At 37.3% G+C, this 21,064-nt stretch overlaps 1 long non-coding RNA gene across 1 annotated transcript in view; it reads left to right on the top strand.

Moving 5' to 3' along the window:
* LOC150041143 (uncharacterized) overlaps positions 1-9,299 on the top strand; it is a 32,897-nt gene extending 23,598 nt beyond the window's left edge. Inside the window, exons 2-3 of the long non-coding RNA XR_016533858.1 lie at positions 5,780-5,867; positions 9,238-9,299. This is a non-coding gene — a long non-coding RNA (uncharacterized LOC150041143). The remainder of the gene's footprint in view (positions 1-5,779; positions 5,868-9,237) is intronic.
* Positions 9,300-21,064: the final 11,765 nt, after the last annotated feature.

The following is a 21,064-nucleotide window of genomic DNA, read 5'->3' as shown; positions in this document are numbered from 1 at the left end:
CAAAGCCAGCCCAGACACAAAAGGACCTGAGACTCTGATCTCCAATTAACCCCAGAAAATGGGAAGTGGGGCTTGGCTCAAGGGTAGGGTGGTAACCTTGAGCTGAAGAGCTCAGGGTCAAGGTCAAGCCACATAACTCCTCTCCCCTCATAAAAAAAGAGAAATGGTATTGCCAACACCACTTCTCAGGCTCCAATTTTCTGCTAGTTGGTCTGCAGGGTCTTGGCCAGTGTCCAAGATAGCACTGCTCTTAGCTGGTGGGGGAGTAGCTACCTTTCTAATGCTATGCTGTGTGAAAGAGTGAGAATTGCTTTAGCGAGGTACTCGCACTTAACTTTGGTTTTCAGCTCCTGTAGCTGGCAGTATGATGATTTCCACCCATAGTCACTTGGTCTGTACTGCAGTTAAGTGTTGTGCTGAGAACTCAGGCTCCAGTACCTTTTTCATAACACAGTTGCTCTGCCATGAGGCAGCTGCCACTGCTGCTTCCTCGGCCTCTACAACTGTTGTTGCCACAGTCACTGGTGTGGGCTCAAAACTCTCTTCTTACGCAGGCTTCCTGACTTTTTCCTCTCTGATGGAGATCTCTGTGAATGCAACTAAAGCTTTCTTGGTGTCACTCGTTAGCTATAAACTTTCTGCTAGAATGCTAAAACTATTATCTTGGCAAGAGCTCAGTTAGACCTTCCCTGAACCTTTATTATCTTCCAAGAATCTAGTGTAACTCTTTGTAGGAAAATATGAACAAATGCTTATTATCTTGTTCTATATAAGGTATTTCTTTTTAGTCCATTTGGTACATTTCATTTAATGTTTTCTTTCTAAGATTTTTAAAGTCTTCCCTGTTAATTCCAATAGTCATTAATTTTCTTCATCTTACATGAACTATTAATAATGTGTAAGAAACATATGAGTAATTCATCTATCATTATCCACTTCTTTTTGGCCACAATGGTCAATACCTAATGGTTAACACCTAAATCTTGCAGTGTTTTATCATCATTGGATTCATCACCAGTAATCAAGTCAGTAAATAAGTAAAGAAAAATATAATTTAAGGTGAGTAATCAATGTTTCCATTGAGCACTAGAGGAACTTGCTTCTACAGGACAAAATGAGAGGCATTAGAGAACACAAACCCTATTTTCCCACAACATGGATGAGGGAAATATAAATATTTGTTTATAAATTCTTATTACAGATTAAAACTGGTTTTGGAAAAGAAATGTTAAATTTGTGGAACTTTCACTGTTCTCAGTATAAGAAAAGAATGGAGTATAATGTGAAGAAATATTTTAAGATAATGGTAGATAATTTTTGACAATTGACCCTTGAACAGACCCACAGCAAACTGATAAATGAGAAAGGCATAAACTGCATCGAATATAGTCATAAGATATAGGCCTAAGAATCTATCTATTTTTTCACCAATATTTTTTAGAAACATGAATTATTCATGTGCTCTTTACTGTTCAATTTACATTTCCACATAAAATCACTGAGATTAAATTTATAAGAATATTAAAAAAGAAAACAAAATGTGTCTCAAAAATCCCATTTTCATACTGCAACCTGGACTTCCTTAACAATAACTAACACAGCTAACTTATAGTTAACAGTAACAAAGAGTACTAATAAATCCCTCCTGGAAAAAATAAAGTCTTTGAATGATAAATTAATGTTACACTTAAAATTTTTGATGTCTTACACCACAAAGATTTAGAATGTGCAACATGAATTACTAATTCATGTTGCTGAAGGAAATAATCTAACTCTCGTGTATAACATTTTGACTAAGTCCAGTCACTATATGATCTACAGTATTCTTGGATCTATGTAACAACAAACCCGACTGAATGGGATTCTTAATACACTTTGTATTTTTCTTCAAAAGATGATTTTCCCAAAATAACCCTCATGTTTATCTCTTACCCAGTGATCATTTGCACTAAAAAAAAAACCTCAAAAGAAAAGCAGAAAAAAAAGTAATCACTTGTTTTTGCTGGGGCTTTCATTTCTATCAAAAGATTTTATACAGAAACCAAAGTGGTAAATAATGTAGCAGTTGGATAAACTAAAGAGGATTTTCAGCCAGAGCATTCCTTTGCCTCATCTTTTGATGTGGAGGCAAAGAGGAATAAGATGAGAATTGAGACAGTGTAACAGCCTCACTAAATCTATCTGTAATCAGCAGCATAAAAATACTTTTCTTTGCAATCTCTAAACTTTGCAGTAAGGAAAAGTATGAAAGAATAGAAAAGCAGTAAGAAATTAGATTAGTTGTCCCAGGGAAAGTAGCCTAAGGGGAAGAAGTTTGATTTTTTTCCCCCCACAAATATTCCAAGCACAGAAGATGAAAACAAAGCTACCTGCATTTATAAAAGTGCTTCATGTGAGGATATTTTTAATATTTTGTGAACTTCATAGATATTGGTCTTAAGAAAGAAGTCTGTTGAAACAGAGTATATTTTGGAGTTAATAGTTACTGGTATTTTGAGTGTATCTGGGATAGGCATACAGAAATAATGAAGGAGTTTTAAAGAATAGTAGGTGCATGATGGTCTTTAGGTAGTAGCTGAATTTTGAAATCAACTGGAAGATAAAGTCGGAAATGGATGTTGTCAGTTTTGAAATTCATTTGTATGCATTTTCTGAGATAGAGTGCCTTGCAAAGATGAACTCTTAAATACATAATTATGGGCTCAAATAGATGCAGCATAATAAGACTAAGAATAAGATTATGTTTTTCCTCTTCATGACACAGCGTAACACTTTTTTTGCTGGAAGGCCAAAAACAAACAAATGAAAAAAAAATCTTTATTTTATTACCAGAAGTTGAGTTTTAACATAGGTTTTTCAGTATTTACTCCTAAACATTTGATTATTTGTTCTTTTACCACCTCTCTCACTAACTTATTAAGGCTGAGATCTCAACTCCAAAAGTGAACTCTGAGGGGGGAAATCAAATGATTTCTTGCAATACTGGGCAAAATAGCTTTCAAATAAATTGAAAACTCTGAAAATTGTCTTTCAGTGATGATATTCCATATAAATGAGGCAGCACAACCTCTACTAAAGTAAGTTTCAAAGAATGCAATGTAATGAGAAGAAAAGATAAGGAATAAGATTATTAATACATAAAAATGAAAAGCAAAGAAGTTGCTAATAGATTAAATACAGGTAAAATTAAATATTTCAAGGGAAAAGATGAAAATATTTGTATTTATTCTAAAATTGACTGTGAAAAGGTTATCTGTTTTATTGATATTTTAAAATGTGTTCATGACAAGGTAGACCACTATTTTCTTAAAGTTTGTCATAGTAAAAATGAAAGGCCATCCAGAAAAATAATAGAAATACTCAGATAATATAAAGATAAAATATCAAGGAGAATATTTTACCTAGTCAAAATTCCACTATGGAAGTTAGTGAAAAATTTTATTTTGGAAATTATACACAGGCTTCGACATTACCCATATGTGAATAAAGAGAAATAAAAACATCTGTGCCTAAAAATAATAATGTTGCAAATACAAGTATAATATTCAGAAACAGTACATAAACAGTCAGCCATAAATGTTTACACAATAGAATCAGAAAATAACCAGCCAGATAATAAATATTTTTATTTCCTTAGGCAAAATTTCTTCCTCATAGATCTCTTCAACTCTCACTCAGAACACCCTTTCTACAAGGTCACCAACAATGTATAATCACTTGACTGTAACAAATCCAAAAACATTCTGTAGCCATTTAAACTTGAAGTTCACGTTATATTTGTTTTCAAAGTATCATTTTTATTTTATGTTTTTAGGTTTTTACAAACCTTCATTTCTGACCCATATAAACACCGTGGATTCTGGTCCGTGTACATGTACATAAAACGTAACACATCCCAACAAATATGGATTCCCAGAGGAGCACTTGTCAATTAACCAAAAGCCTAGTTTCCCTTTCCCAGAAATAGTTTCAAAATTTTAAGTTCTCCTTTTTCCTCCCCAGTGGAACTGGTTCCTTGTGGTCAGGGATATGTGAATTTTCTCCCATTTTTGTGAATGAAAAAGCATTCTTAGTTTATTCAAAAAATGGGAGTAAATAAACAACATCTCCACAATTCTTAACATTTCTTTCCAATTTTAGATTTCTTTAGATCATTTTATTTATTTATTTATTTATTTATTTTTGCCAGTCCTGGGCTTGACCTCAGGGCCTGAGCACTGTCCTTGGACTTTCTCAAGGATAGAGCTCTACCACTTGAGCCTCAGCACCACTTCTGGCTTTTTTCTATGTATGTGGTACCAAGGAATTGAACCCGGGTCTTCATGCATGCTAGGCAAGCACTTTAACCACTAAGCCAACCTCCTGGCCCTTTAGATCATTTTAGTATCCATAGTGAGTGAATTTCTTAGTAGAATGATAGGCTTTTTATGCTTTAATAATCTATGATTCCTTTTAGTAGTGCAAGTCATATACTGAGAATTTTATTTTGGTTATACTAAATTATAGTTACTGTTTGTGTACCTATCATTTCCACTTCCAAGTTATTCTTATTTTGTTTTAAGCAGGAATATAATTATTATGGCAGACTTAAATTTTTCATACATTACAATTAGGATAATTGAAGGGAGAAAATTGTCATTGTGATGAAAATTAAATATGCTTCTGTAATCATCGAATTTCAAGTTATAAGTTAGCTTCATTAATTCAGTTTGCATGGACCAAGCTCCTGACACAACATTTCTTTCTGTGAAATGATTCATAACAGTGAAAAAAAAAAGATTCCAGTTCTCATTGTGGGTCTGAGAATTCTTGAAGACAGGATCTTTGCATTGTTTATATCTCTGTCCACATCACATAGCATAGTTACTAACAAATGGCCATAAAATTAATATTGAAAAATAAATGAAAAAATGTCTTTCTTGGTTTTATCAATCATAAATATTTTATGTTGTGCTAGTGCTGCTTATTTGACTTTTGGTGGATGAAGAGTAGTGATCATCTCTTATCATAAATATAGTAACCTATGCTATAAGAAAGAATTTTTGTTTGTCAAATAAATCTAAATAATATTGTTCTTAAAATATTAAGCATGACTTTTAAATACAAGGACTTAGTAAATGGTTAATATGTGATTATTTGATGGTTAAATAATTCTATATCTTATATATGTATATATCTATATATTTAAAAAACATGTTTGGAAAACTGAAACAATTGATACAACACATTCCTAAAACTTAAATTGCATCATGGATATAAAACATACTTGAAATAACATATATAATACATTTTACAACATTTAGCATATTATTAAAACTATGTATCCATTCTGTCTCAATTTTCTCTAAGACAAATATCTATCAATGGATTGTGGCTAATTAATGCACAGCTTCATAGGAAACTGTTTCTGTGGGGCACGTCACATAAGGGAAATGACTTGGGACTGCACCTGGCTGTGATGGTGCCTGCCAAACGGTTGGAAGGTGTGGCTGTGGTTGCATCCTCCCTGGCCCTGCCCACCTTTATGCTGATGTTAGCTGAATGGTCCTCAATGAGAGTATCTCGCCTGGACCTGCCCACCTTTGTGCTGATTGGCTCCTGCATGCTATTTTAGCCAAATGTACTTCCCCAATAAATGAGTTCTTGCCTTGACAAGTCTCCCTGGCACATCTGATTGTCCTCCCTCCGGTGAGGGAGGGCTGGGTGCTGGTATCCAGCTGGCCCTTTCCTTTCTCGGCCTCATCTTTGTTGGGGCATGTTCTCTCTATCCCTCTTGCAGGTTGGGAGGGACGAAGGACTAAAAACCCGGACATTCTGGCGCCCAACGTGGGGCACGAAAAGAACGCTCATCAGAAGCAGAACTGTCGGTGAGTCGAGCCAAGCGGGTTACGAGAGACTCTCCCTGAGAAGATGGGGCAATCTCACACCAAGAATGAAGACCTGGCGCTCAAAGCATCTAGATTTAAAAGCAGAGGTTTGGAGATTTCAGATCTCCAGTCTGAGAAGGTCTGGGAGGCCTTACATGTGCCACTTTCTGGTTACTGGAGGCCAAGCTTTTCAATTGGGCCACTGGGACCGCATAGAGCACAGAGGACGGAGGGAGATTAACTTGGGAGAGGACCCTCCCCTTAGGGTCTACCCGACTCTATCTGCCCTCAAGGCCTACTTTTATCCTGGCTCAGTTAAGGAGACATGTAGGGACAGTGGAGATGCCCCCAAGGCAGCCTCAAAGGGCGACCCAGCTGGGGAAACCTTTACTGAGAAGTGCTCAGGGTCCTGGTGAGTTAGCCCTTCCACTGATCACGAGAGGAAGGGTTTAAAGCCTTCCCCTGAGGAAGGATTTTAGTCCCCTTTGATCCTGGGGTCAGGCCCCTGAGCCCTACACCAAGTGCTCCTGCCCTGGAATTTGCGGCAGGCAATTGGGGTGCGGAGCCACCTCCGCCATTTTACTATCCCTCATCCCCCAAAAACTCTTCACCACCTCGTGTTAAACTGGAAGAGGAGGTTAAGCTGCCATTTTACTCCTCCCCAACATGCTTGGCTTTCCCGGTAAATGCTAACCCTGGGGGCAATAGACCAGCCCTAGGGTATCCCTGTGAGCCCCAAGATTTAAAGGAGCCTTGGAAAGCAGTCTCCGAGGATGGACCTAATTTGCCCTGGGCCAAAACTATCCTCCAAGGCCTGGCTTACCAGCAGTGCACCACCCAAGACTGGAAAAGTTTAACCAAGGCTGTGCTCCCTGGCTCCCTGTACCTAACATGGTGTGCCTTATTTAATGAGGAGTGCCATGCCAAGGCTGAGAGTAACTAGGCTGTTAATCCCCTGGTCCCTGTGACTTATGGGATGCTATCAGAATCCAGTGATCACTTTTCCACAGGCCTCCAGCAGGCTGCTATACCTGCCCCCTACCAAGAACAGGTGGAGGCTTTGGGAGTGGCTGCATGGAAAAAATTGGAAGAAGGATCCTCAGAGCCTCCAAAAATTACTCAGAAGTCTACCGAGGACCTTGCCACCTTTATAGAAAGAGTAGAACGGTGTCTCCAAAGAAAGTTCTCCTTGGGGCCCCTCCAAGATCAGTTTATGGTCTGGGAGGGGATGACTGCAGACCACAAACTGGCCTGTGCAGGAATGAAGAAAAGATCTATGGGGAGGTGGATAGTTGCCACTAAGGATGTAGGCACTCAAGCCCACCAATCACAGATGCTGGTTGCAGCCCTACAAGCCCAAATGGCTTCACTTGCCTAGGTGCTTTCTACTGCCCATACCTCTTTCAATGGGGCTGGAAGAGGAGTTTGTTATGGGTGTGGCCAGCAAGGCCACTTCAAAAGAGATTGCCCTAGGGGATGGATGAACCTGATCCCCCACAGGGACCTCTTTCAGGCCAGACAAAAGGCCTAACTCCACCTAATATAACCTGTCCCTGAGGAACTACTATGTCCTCTCAGGCCTTAAGTTCCCAGTTCCTAGAAACTGTGGCAGCTTCTGGGCATAGCTGGCCTAGAAGCAACTTAGCAAATGGCCCGCCCCCTGTCCTAGCCAGAGCCATTCAGCCACTGTTCTTAAAGAGGACCTGCCCTATAAGCTCTAGGGAGAGAGGATAACTGCATTAGTTATGAAAAAAAAATTGGCATAGAGCTGCTTCCCCAATTTTAGTGGCCACAGTCTAATTGCATGGCCCCCTGTGAGTGGAGCAGTGGCCTATTGGCGGGAAAAACAATTGGAGCTACTACAGGATCAACTTCAGAACTCCCCATATTTGTTATCATAAGGATCATGCAAATACAAGTTTCAAATACAGGTTTTTTTCATGATCTCCCTGCAGTATGCCCATGGGGGACATCTAACCAGGGCTCCAAAGTCTTTCATCAATTCCTAATAATTTGTGTATTTATGCTATTGAGATAAAGGATTGCTTTTTTCTCTAAACAGTGGTTTTCCTTTACTGTCCCCCTTATAACAACCTTTTTTGGAAAAGATGCCCAGGTTTAAAGCAAAGGCCTCTGTAGGTAAGTAAAAGTTGGCTGACCACCCTGTATGTCTGTCTGAAAACTGCACTGTGGGCCAAAAAGCTGGACACAGCAAGCTCTCTAAGGTCTGGGTGGCAAAGGATGCCTTGATCCCCTTCTGGATTTCTTATCAGTAACAGGGCATGACTGAGAGTCTCACCGACAAAACTTGTTGGTGAGAATGTTCATGTTTTTGTGTTAAATGTATCCGATTGTTATAAGTCAATGTCTGGTTCTGTTTGAGAGTAGGTTATGATGGCCTCCGCTGGCCAGCTACCAGGGAATGGAATTTTCTGTAGGGGAGGCGCCCCCTTAGTTCAGGGACCCTTGGTTTTTCTGTCACTCTGGTAGTTTAAGGCCAGGCATGCCGTAAGAAGTTTAGGAGTTTCTTAAAAGTCTCTGCTTCTCTTTCTTCTTCTTGTTTTTCCTTGGGTATCTATTTAATTATTTCTGGAAAGTAAACATTTTGGCCACAGCTGGGGTAGGTCTAGGGCCTGGTATGGCCCCTCCAACTCGGCTGCAGTTGAGGTGAACCGAGGCCAGACAAAGAAGCTGCAGGATTAGTCCAGTTTCCTTTTTCCTAACAATCTGCTGAAGTGACAGTCTGGAGACAGTTGGTGGCAGGACGCAGACTTCAGTCTTAGTTCTCCTATGTTTAAGACTCCCACCCAACTTTCATCTGCAAAAAGTATTATGGTAAAATTGATACCCATCCTAAATATTGATCCTTGCGGTTTGTGTGGGTGTGTGTACGCGAATCCTTTTTAAAATGTACGGCCAATATTAATTTTGTGGGATTTAAGATCTTTGAGTATGAATGGGTGTGTGAATGGGTGTGAGTGAACATGTTCAAGGTTAAATTGAAAGCATCCAAAACAATGGATAAATTCATAATTGAAACACAAAGGCAATTGGGTAAATCTAAGTCTAAATTTCAAGAAAAATATTAGGTTTGAATATTTTCCAATGTTTCAAAGGATTATTGCATTATTTTAAAGAGAAACTGGTTAATAGGAATTTTCTGATTCTAAAATCTGCATTAAAAAATCTGGTATTGTAATGCATAAAACTGTTTACCTTGTAAAAATTGTATCCTGTTTAGTCCAGAGGAATTAGGGAATTTGGAATTTATTTCCTTGAGTTAAAGTTTGGAGATAAGTATCAAAATTTAAATGGAAATTTGTTTATCAGTGTCAGAAGCTTTGCCTTCCTGTCTCCTAAAACTGTTTAGGTAATCAAATGCCAGGAGAAAGGACCGAGAGAACGTAAGATATTCCTGTTGGACCATCTTTGGGGGTGAGAGGTGAACTGGCAAAGGTGCAACTCTGGATAAGATAAGCTGGCACAAAGGCCGGTCAGATGGACTGAGTGGACTGTCTTTGTCCTTCTACTTTGCAGACTGACACTGGAAATCTGATGGTAAAGTGGGTGATATGATTAGTATTTCTTAAACTTGCCCCCTAATGATTAAAGTCAGATCCCTGCCACATAAACGGACTCACTTAAATTGGAGAGAGATGCATCAAAGATTCCCCCTGGTCCCTATAAACACTTAAATTTTTTCAGACTTGGAATATTAAAAAATCAACTAATAAAACAAAAAGGTGGAGGCAACCCCCATGATCAATTGATGACAGCCATGCTTACACTAAATATTTTAAATTTTTCCAAGGATCAACCTCTGACTGCCTTTCAGAGACATTGGTCTAATCAGACACCTTATTTAAAGGTTGAAGTCCGTTGGAGAGATGCTCTTTCTGGATCATGGAGAGTCCTTGATCCCCTCATTAGTGTGGGGTGAGGATTTAGATGTGTCTTCCCAGTGAGAGAACCAAACCCAATTTGGGTACCGGCTAGAGATTTAAAATATTGTGAGCAAACTAAAAAATAATAACCCAAGAGCAACCCCTCTTGAGGTATGATTTTCCTTCTCCCTCTTGTTCACAGGAATGAGGAGACCATACCGGATGCTCTGCTAAGCTGTGGTTGGATTCATCAGTCGCCTTCCTTCTCCTCATCCTGGGCATCATTATTCATGCCGCCCACAAAGACACTAGTTTGGACCTACAATCTCAATTGATTCCCTGGCTGAAGTAGTCCTCCAAAATTGTCGAGGCTTTGGTCTGCTTAAAAAGGCTGTAGGAGGTTCTCAAATGCCTCCAAAATGAACTTGATGCAAACTATCTATGGACTGGACTAAATGGTTGGCTCCCTTACCTTCTCCCCTTGGTGGTCGGGCCCCTTGATTACAGTGGTTTTTGTATTCACATTCAGACCTTGTGTGATCAATAAGCTCCTTCAGTTTCTTAGAGATCAGGATCAGATTAAAGTTGTTCAGCTAATGGTGGTCTGGCAACAATATGCTGTGCTATGAGATGGCAGACTGGGAACCCTATGAGGTTGACCCTGGCCCTTACCAGGATGTGCAGGTATAGAGAAGGGTTTCCTTTACTGATGTTGGCCATCCCCCCCTGTTTAAAATCTCCATTTGGGTCTGCCAACACTACAGGTGAATTGCCTGAAGAGCTAGAGTGGTAGTCAGTGATGGATAAGATCCTTAGAGGGGGACAACCTAAGACAGGCACACTTTCTTGTAAGGCAAGCATCTTCTTAATAAAACAAGGAAAGGGGAGATGTGGGGCACATCACATCAGGGAAATGGCTTGGGAGTGCACCTGGCTGAGATGGTGCCTGCTGCCCGGTTGGAAGGCATGGCTGTGGTTGCATCCTCCCCTGACCCTGCCCACCTTTATGCTGATGTTAGCTGAATGGTCCTCAATGAGAGTACCTCTCCTGGCCCTGCCCACCTTTGTGCTGATTGGCTCCTGCATGCTATATTAGCCAAATGTACTTCCGCAATAAATGAGTTCTTGCCTTGACAAGTCTCCCTGGCACGTCTGATTGTCCTCCCTCCGGTGAGGGAGGGCTGGATGCTGGCGGCCAGATGGCCCTTTCCTTTCTCGGCTTCGTCTTGGTTGGGGCCTATTTTCTCTATCCCTCTTGCAGGTTGGGAGGGACAAAGGACTAAAAACTCCGACAGTTTCTATATCTGTCTGTACTATTTTCATTTTATTTGATGAAGTGTGTCTTTTATGGATGGATTGTTTATCTCATTCTGAGTATAGCAAAGCATAAGGGTTATAGATTCAACACATTACCAAAAAGTGATAATATCCTAAGAATTGTCTTAAAAGGAATTTTTTCACTGAGATCTTAAGATAAAATAGCTATGCCCCAACGAAACTCAGCCCAGCTTATTTATAAAACATACAAAGAACACGCTCTTTTTAAATTTCATTTTGCTCTTACCCTTAGTTATGGAGGCTCACTGGAAAATTTCAAAGTAAAGGGTAAGGAGAAATAATTGGTAAGACAAGCTACTCTCTATGCCAGCAAACATAAAAATGCATTTAAAAACTCACCTGGAGTCCTAATACTTGACATTTAGTCTCATAATGAAGTTTTTGATCAGATATATTCATATTTCTAAAAATGATTTTCCATTTGCCTTTCAACTCATAACTACAATACCACATATAATTGATTTTCAGAACTAAGAATTGCGGTTCTTTAATCCCTGTGTTGTAAATTTACCAAAAGACCAAGAGATCTAGCTCTTAGTGAGTACCACATTTACAATTTTGAATGCTTTGAACACTATTTTCGCACAACTTTTCAACTCTTCTGGAATAAAATGTCTTCTTTCAATATATTTCAATGATAAATGAGATTGGCCTATTTCAGTACACTAAGTTAAGTTAATTTGAAAACATACAATTAGAATTTTCCTTTTATCTGTGGCAACATCCTCCAAGATCATCAGATAATGAGGTCAAAAGATTTCTCTTCAATAACCTTGTCCCCTCAAATCTATAAAAGCAAAGCAATTCTCAGGCTAAAATTTCTTACATGGATATAGACCAAGAAGCATACAATCACGAAATATAAGATAAAACAATCTCAGCTGTATTTGATATTAGTTTTCTGACATCTTATGGTTGAAATAATGAATCAGCTTTTGCCTTTTCAGAGCACTGCAATCATATATGCATTGAGGTTTTAAGCAGAGACAGAGCTATTACAATGGATGGAAGAATAAACGATTGAATGGATGGATGGAGAAAGGAGAGAAAGATATAGAAATAAATGTGAGAGGAGAAGAAGGGAGGGAAGGGCATAAGAACATATGCTAGATAAGAACAATTTTAGGATGGAAGGAAGGAATGAAAAAAGGAGCAAAGGGAGGGAGGATGGGGGAGGGAGGGAGGAAAGAAGGAAGGAGACAGAGATAAACAAAGATGAAAGGTTTGAATTGTTCAATGTAGATTAGCACCAATAAAAAAAACAATTGAATGAGAACTAGAACAGATAATAGATGATCATATTTGGGAAACTAAATCTCAAGATTTCTTGCTACATATAGTGACATAAAATTAGTACCTGGATATCTTATCATCAAGTTATGAATGCTTAAATTTAATCATCATAGTAATCTAGTATGCTTAAAATTCAGTATCTAGTTCTATAATCCCACCAAAATCAAATGAACATATTTTTTAAAAATATTTTGTTCTCCCTAGATCACTAAATTTTTATACTCTGGTTATTGATATGTAAAAAAAACCTCAAAATCTTCTAGGCAATGTACAGTTCAGAAATCCCATGGGTAAGTATAACAATCAATATCTTATTAAATAAAGTGCTTGTTCAATAGGCTCCTTTCACATAGCCTATGTTCTCTTCTTAGGACCTGGCAGGCACCTTTCCCAGAGAGTTCATCCTAAGGTGCATTTGGGGCAGGCACTAAATAGGTCCATTTAGTGTTGTCAGTAAATAATCAGCCTCCCCCCAATTGCCCCTTTGCCTTGGTATTACATTGGGGCAGTCATTACCATATGAAGTAACAAGATTCCCTTAAAATGATCATCAGTCTGGGTAGCTGCAGGCTATTTTGGCAACTGTCATAATCCTAGCCTACTCTGATTAAGTCTCTGGTTCACAAGTCCACACCAGTGTCCCACCCTCTAACTATTTTAGGTTATAAACCTCACCCCAGACAATGACTGGGACGTCTTCTCATTTTGCAAGAAGTGGCCTTGCTGGTCTCTTTTGCTGACAATAAACCTTGATTTTTCTTTATGTGGTTTTCTGGCAGGGCTTAACATAAACACACTAGATAATCTACACATGGATTAACATTTTAGGCATGTGTTGTTTCCTAGATTATATGCTCTTCTCAGATTTTACTACACACTGAAAAATTGTAGTAAAATTTAGGTCTAAATAAGGTAACAACTAGTAAGCAATCATATCAATGATTGCTGGTGGCAAACATATCATCAGATTGAGACCTTCTGTGGAACTGAGAAGATTGTACCTGATAATTTTCCACCTGAGGAATGAGGAAAAATAGTATCTTTTGTATTACTTATTGTATAAAATACTACACAGTTCTTACAAGTTTGATAAAAGAGGGTTCATTAGACTCATTTAGGTATTCCCTACAGTAACTTTAGTAAAAAACTAGGAGTTATATGCTTTACCAAATCCTGATGATTGAGTTTAAGCCTTTGTGGAAGTAATTATCTTAAAAGTTATGATGTTTTAGATTTTCTTTACCATGTTTTACCTCATATGTGCATGTTTGACATAAAATATAAAATTATATGTAAACACAGATTCATTTGTATACTAATATGACCAAACTGGCTGAAGTATGGTATACACAGAAGCAAGATTCTATGGTGTATAACGTCTGAAGTATTCACAATTTAACCAAATGAACACCAGGAAGCTGAAATACATCTTACCTCAGAGAGTGGGTCTAATAGGAAGGGACAGGTGAATGTATAATTGAGATTAAAAATTATATTTCAATGTAGTCCATTTAACCATTCAAAATTTCATGTTTTCAACCAAGTTATATTTTGTTGTGCTGTAAAACTCTGAGAACTGAAAAAATTGTAGGATTTCTAGTAAATACAAAATAGATGAACTTCCCTTTATCTGTTCTCTATTCCATGTACAACTATATATCACCCCCTCAAAAAGAAGAAACTACCAAGGTAGAACTCTGAGAGGTAGTAAGAAAAAGATAAACTTGTTGAGGGTCTGAGTGTTAGAAGTACACTGGTGTAGGAGCTCTTTTTTTTTGCCAGTCCTGGGCTTGAGCTCAGGGCCTGAGCACTGTCCTTGGACTTCTCAAGGCTAAAGCTCTACTACTTGAGCCTCAGCACCACTTCCGGCTTTTTTCTATGTACGTGGTACCAAGGAATCGAACCCGGGTTTTCATGCATGCTAGGCAAGCACTTTAACCACTGGGCCAAACTCCCAGCCACTAGGCCAAACTCCCAGCCTGGTGTAGGAGTTCTTAAACCTCCATTATTTATTTCATCATGACTACCTCTCACTGGCATTTCTTGCACACTAAACCAAGCATAGAGGACTGAATTGGTAGAGTAATTTTGCCAGTTATAGTATCACCAAGAAAATAAACCAAACTACATCATTTTTTGGTAGGATCAGTAGAGATTTAACTGACAATAGACAGCCAGGGAAATACCATCATTTCTCATTAGCATAATGCCTGAGACAGTGCCTCTTTCTTAAGGGGTAGAAGAGTCTTGATAAAACAATGTTTTAGAAGAATAGAATATGGAAATAAAAGATAGAAATGGAAAATAGAATACAGAAATAGAGAAAAAAATATTGTTTGATCTGAGTGAAGGACTGTGAGAAGAGGATTGATAGAGCTATGATAAAACAAGAGAGTTATTTGTGGTAATATAATGTTTTGTATCTTGATTACATAATTCTAACCTCATGACTGTAATTGATTTATTTCTTAAATCTGCATGTAAAAGAAAGGTGTGGTGGAAAAAGCCTATAAATCTCAACTGGCATGTTGAACGAGAAGGTTCACTCACTCAAGGTTAGTCTTGTCTATATAGCAAGACTGCATAAGAAAGTAAAGAAAACAAAAAGAACTGCATGTAAAGATGTTTTTACAAGTTACTAAAACTCTACATAATATTTGAATAGGTAAAATAACAAAGCTTATTTGGTCGAGTAATAACTTAAAATTTGAGTAAGGTTTCTTTAGAATATCTCTTTTTTTCAGTTTACAGTAACAATATTCCTGGTGCTAGTTCTTCATTATTCCTTATGTTTACAATAGATACTGACATTGGGGGTCAGGAGTTTGGCCTAGTGGTAGAGTGTTTGCATAATGTACATGAAGACCTGGATTAGATTCCTCAAAACCACATACATTGAAAAAGCCAGAAGTGGTGCTGTACCTTAAGTGGCGGAGCGCTAGCCTTGAGAAATCCCAAGAACAGTGCCAAGACCTTCAGTTCAAGCAAAAAAGACTGGCAAAAAAAGATATTGACATGATTGTAAAATTAAATTCTAGTACTTTTTCCCTTGACATCTGACCATTATCATCATCTTGTGAAAGAAAATAAAATATTCAATTTGAGGCACTTTGGTTTGAAATACTTAAAATGGAGTCAAAAGGTAAGACAATTGTTAATCAGATCACAGATGTACATAGTTGAGTCTTGGAAAGAACCTTGCTGCCTGATGTATGTTGACCATTGGACTGAGGCAAACTATAATTCACTAACAATTATTGCACATTTCTCAACACCATGACTCGTCTGAACTGCTTACAGATTGAAATAGCACACATTTTTCTCAGACAATTCTTTTTAATACCAATTACAATTTCTAAAAAGAATTATGTACCACTACCTTCCTCATGGCTTTAAATTTTGAGAATTTTCCCTATTTTTTAAAGCCTTGGAATACCCTTTCAAGGCTGTTTCAATCTGTGTTTCTTTGGATTGTGATTCTAATTAGTCAGAATGTAAATGTAATTTTGGGGAGTTCATAACTAGTTGATTTTATTCTCTACAATTTTTTGTTGGTGGTGTTGTTTTCATTAGTTGCTGTTACTTAGAAGTAAAATCTTACCATTTACCCCATATTTGCCTTAACTTCCAGTTTCTCCTCCCTTGGTCTACCATAGCTCTTCTCAGCTGCTATTTTTTTCTTTGACTTTGACTTTTTCTTATTTTATTTATTTATTTGGTCGGTTTGGGGGCTTGAACTTTGGGCCTGGGCACTGTTCTTGACCTCAAGGCTAATGCTTTACCACTTGAACCACAGTGCCACTTCGAGTTTACTGGTGGTCAATTGGTGATGGGTCTCACTGACTTTAGTGCCTGGGTTGGATCTGAAACACGATCCTCAGATCTGAGGCTTACTGAGTAGCTCAGATTTCAGGCATGAACCACTGATGCCCAGTTTTACTTGCTTTTTATGTGTGTTCAATGATTGCTTAAACTTGCTTATTTTTAAGACATATTTTGTTGTTGTATGGTTTGTTGGTTCTGTTTGACCGTGTTTAAGTCTATCTTATTTGAGGAAATTTTTTATGATTGATCTATACACAAAAATTTCTATATTTTGTGAATAACTAGGATTTAATTATTGCATGTATTTTCATGTGTGCTTTCACATTCTCAAGAATGCTCATGTTTCTTTCATGATTCTCCATTATAAATCATTTGGTTCTTGTACACCCTACCCAGCCAGGAAACATTTGACAATGTCTGGAATTATTTGGATTACCTTGACTTCAACCCTAAGGCTAATAGAATACAGTGGATTAAGGCCAGGATGCCGACAAGTGTGGTAAGATTCAAAGAATAGTCATTAACCAAAAGTATGTAGCTTGAAAGTTCAACAGTGTTGTGACTAAGAAAATCTGTCTTTACTTTCTAGCATAATACTGTACCAATGTTTTTCACAAATAAAACATTTTTGTATGCAAAAAAAATTTATAGCTGAATATTTAACAATACTTTTTAGGTATCTCCATTTGGCTATTTACAAATTTGTACAAATTAGTTTTGTGGGAATAAAACTTACTACTTGCTCCTAATATCTGATGCATTTTAATAACAGTTAATTTACTATCACAGAATGGCAGTAGAATGAGTGATGCAGTTTAGCCTCTTATTTACAAAGATAGTGGTTTGTACCTCTTTTACTACAGTTTTAACTTAAGAACTTGGTTTACTCACATTAGTAAGAATAATACACATAGTGAAATTCTTCACCTAGCTTGCACCTAGATTGGGAGCAAGAACATAACTTTAGAAGGATCCAGGTGGCCACTGAATTAGAGGTAGCTAGGAACTGATAGGCATTTGGTAAGTGTAGAGCAATATGAGAGAAAAATCCTCTCCTTTGCCCTCCACTTCTGGATGATGGCAGCAGCACTGAATGTTGAGAATTTTGAGTTTTGGGAAACTTTTATCATTACGTCCTTAGTCTACCGGAGAATGAAATTTAAATTTAATTGTGAAGTCTCACAGTTAGCTAATAAATTCATCTTTTATACAAATATAATGCAGGCTCCATTGTCATTTTAATGTCTTCCCTAAATATTTAGGTCCTTAACACATTTCCTTTCTTTTTTTCCTAGAATTTTGCCCACCCTTACACCTAGAAATTTCTTAGTTATCCTTCAGTAAGTACCACAGTTACTATTTGTATGGGACCTTTCATGGAATCCTCCCTGGAGGTGTCATGACATTTCTCTAACACATATACTTTATGTTTTATTTATCCCTACATCTGTCATGATAATTAGATACTAAAATAACTTTCATTTTTTAATCTCCAGCAGTAGGCACAATTGTTAACATTTTAAATATATAAGACTAGCAGAGAAAGAGAGAGTTCAAAACTATTTACAAGAAATTATGAAGAAAAGCAAACTATACTAAACAATTGAAAAGATCTGAATACTGATGGTACATGCCTGTCATCCTAGCCATCGTTGGCAGACAAATTCAAGAAACTCTTGCCTCAATTTAACCACCAAGCAGCTGGTGGTGGAGCTGTTGTTGAAGTGGAAAAGCCTCAGCCTTGAGCAAAAACAAAAGGGATGATACCCAGGTCCTGTTTTCAATCATCAGTACTAGCACCATAATAATACACAACAACTCAAAAGTGATTGCAAGTCCTGTTCACATTATAAAAGTTGTCTAATGCTAATCTATAGTTATCAGTTCTTAGGTCACTGATTCTCCAATCTCTCCTTATTGGTTAGGAGATGGGAAAAAGAATAGAGCTTGAAATTAAAACAATTTATATATCCTGAACGATTTTCTGGAAAAATTTATCAGTGTACTTGGCTGATGAATTTAGATTATCCTTTGAGGTTAGTCATTCCTATGCCCTAAGATATAGATAATAATATTGAGCCTGATTAATTTCTTTGAAAATAACTATAAAGTATAATTTCCAAATCAAACCTTAGAATAAATTAAGCAATTAGAAACATCAAACATTCGATTAATATGTTTGTAGATTTAGTAATACAGAAGACATAGTCTTCAAGAGTAACTAATCATAGTACTGATTGATACACCTCTACTTTATTTATAGAACCCCCTATCTAAATTCCTATGAAAGTCAACGTATTAATTCATTCATTTCTCTATGAAAGAATTAACTTACATGCTGAGATTTTTGTTTGACAATAGGATTACAAAGATGACTGGTGATCAAGCTTATCCTCAGGAAACACACTGAGTAGAAGAGACACATATGTATAAACAGCCAGCTATGTTTATGAGGAAAAATGAAATCCTGATATTTTAATATCCTAATTAATATTAACAAATACAGGAATATTAGCAATCTTTTGAGGAACTGGTTTAAGAGTTCCACTTCTTGGAATGAGATAATATGCAGCAAGTATGAGAAAGAGTTTTTAAGTTAGAAAAGGGGAAAGAGTCCAGGCAAAATTTAAGACATATCTATTTGTGAAAATAATTAGTCTCAGTGTTTTCCAAGTCTTTTTTTGTTAGATTTGCTCAGTTCTTTTAAAACTGTATAAGTGATAATACTTAGTCTGAAATGAACTAAAAACAAATTCAAGGGAATTGATAGTTCTCATACACAAAAATTAAAGTAAACATTTTTGTATATGTAGGAAATAGAATTATGTCACAAGATTCATGTAAACACACACATGCACACATACAAATGTTTTCTATCATTATTTCTCATTCTCAAAACTCACAAATTCAAGAAGTACTATACACACCAAGAAAGACGAAACAACAGGGAAAAAGTGATAATAGAAGTTTTGTGCATACAAGAATTATAACTTACTTTTATTTTCTTTGTGATGATCCTGGCGCTTGAAGTCAAGGCCAGTATGCTGTCCATAAGCAAATTTTGCTTAAGACTAGCATTTTATATCTTGAGCTCCAGCTCTACCTCTACTTTTTTGTAGTTAAACTCATCAGTTTCATGACCTTTCCAAGTTTTACAGGCTTCATGCCGTGATCCTTATGTCTCAGCCACCTAACTTAGCTAGAGTTGATACATGAAAGAAGCATTGGTTAAATATGAGATTTAAAAAAAAATATTTTCATTGTGATGTATAGAGAGGTTACAGTCATATGTGTATGGTAGTGAGTACAATTCTTCTCTAATATTTTTACCCCTTCCTATGTTTTTCCCCCACTTTCCCTTCCCTCAGGATAAGACCTGATCTCCCACAGGGACCTTTTTCAGGCCAGACAAAAGGCCTAACTCCACCTAATATACCCTGTCCCTGAGGAGCTACTATGTCCTCTCAGGCCTTAAGTTCCCAGTTCCTAGAAACTGTGGCAGCTCCTGGGCATAGCTGGCCTAGAAGCAACTTAGCAAATGGCACGCCCCCTATCCTGGCCAGAGCCATTCAGCCACTGTTCTTAAAGAGGACCTCCCCTATAATCTCTAGGGAGAGAGGATGATTGCATTAGTTATGAAAAAATTGGTATAGAACTGCTTCCCCAATTTTAGTGGCCACAGGCTAATTGCATGGCCCCCTGTGAGTGGAGCAGTGGCCTATTGGTGGGAAAAACAATTGCAGCTACTACAGGAACAGCTTCAGAACTCCCCATATTTGTTATCATAAGGATCAGGCAAATACAAGTTTCAAATACAAGATTTTTCATGATCTCCCTGCTGTATGCCCATGGGGGCATAACATCTCCGGAATTTATTACAGTAATGAAGAAGATTAATACATGTATTCATTGTGGTCTTAAGTGATAGAAAAGAAAACATATATAATAATTGTCAAAGGGAGATTTCATTCTAGAATATTTCATATGAAATAGATGTAGCAATTGTACCACATTGGGGTTTTAAAATCGGACAGTCAGATTTCAACTATTATGATAATAAGGAAAATAAGAATTTATAGCAAAGGGAAAATTACTACTACAGAACTTTCTGGATAAGGGAAATTTCTTGCGAAAACCAAATAACAGGACTCTTTTTTTAAGGATTATAGATGTATGTTTTATTATTCACCAAATAGGGTCATAACTGACACCAAAACGTGGTCTAAAGTCAAGTTTCAGATATGTGGTTATCTCACTTAGAACAACTTTTTGTTGTCATTATTACCTATGGCCTAATGTGTGTAACTAATATGTCCTAGAGGGGAAAATCAGAAGTTAAATATGCTGCTTGCATCTTAAAGTTTTAACTTTTGATTTAATAATGAACTAAAAAAAAACAGGGATTTATAAGTAAACAGTTCAAGATAACATGTCAGAAAAGCCTAAACATAGAGCTCCCCCTATGACCCAGCAATCCCACTCCTTGGCATTTACCCAAATGTCCAGAAACAAGGACATTCTAAAGCCAGTAGCACAATGATGTTCATTGAAGCATTATTTACTATAGCTAAGATATGGAATCAACCCAGATGCCCCCCAGTAAATGAATGGATCAAGAAGATGTGATACGTATACAATGGAATTCTATACTGCCATCAGGATGACATCACCCCATTCCTAAAGAAATGAAAGGACTTGGAAAAAATCATATTAAGTGAAGTAGTCAGACCCAAAGGAACATAGGCTCCGTGGTTTCCCTCATTTGTAATAATCAGGACACATCTAGGACTCTCCTATCAGAGAATTACAATAGTTCAAAAGCTACAAATTCAAAAGGTACGAAGGGTATATAGGATG

This window comes from Megascapheus bottae, chromosome X, assembly GCF_031878675.1.
Source record: "Megascapheus bottae isolate mThoBot1 chromosome X, mThoBot2.hap1, whole genome shotgun sequence".
Taxonomy (NCBI): domain Eukaryota; kingdom Metazoa; phylum Chordata; class Mammalia; order Rodentia; family Geomyidae; genus Megascapheus; species Megascapheus bottae.
The sequence above is the reverse complement of the archived record's forward strand: the minus strand, read 5'-3'. Positions and strand labels throughout refer to the sequence as shown.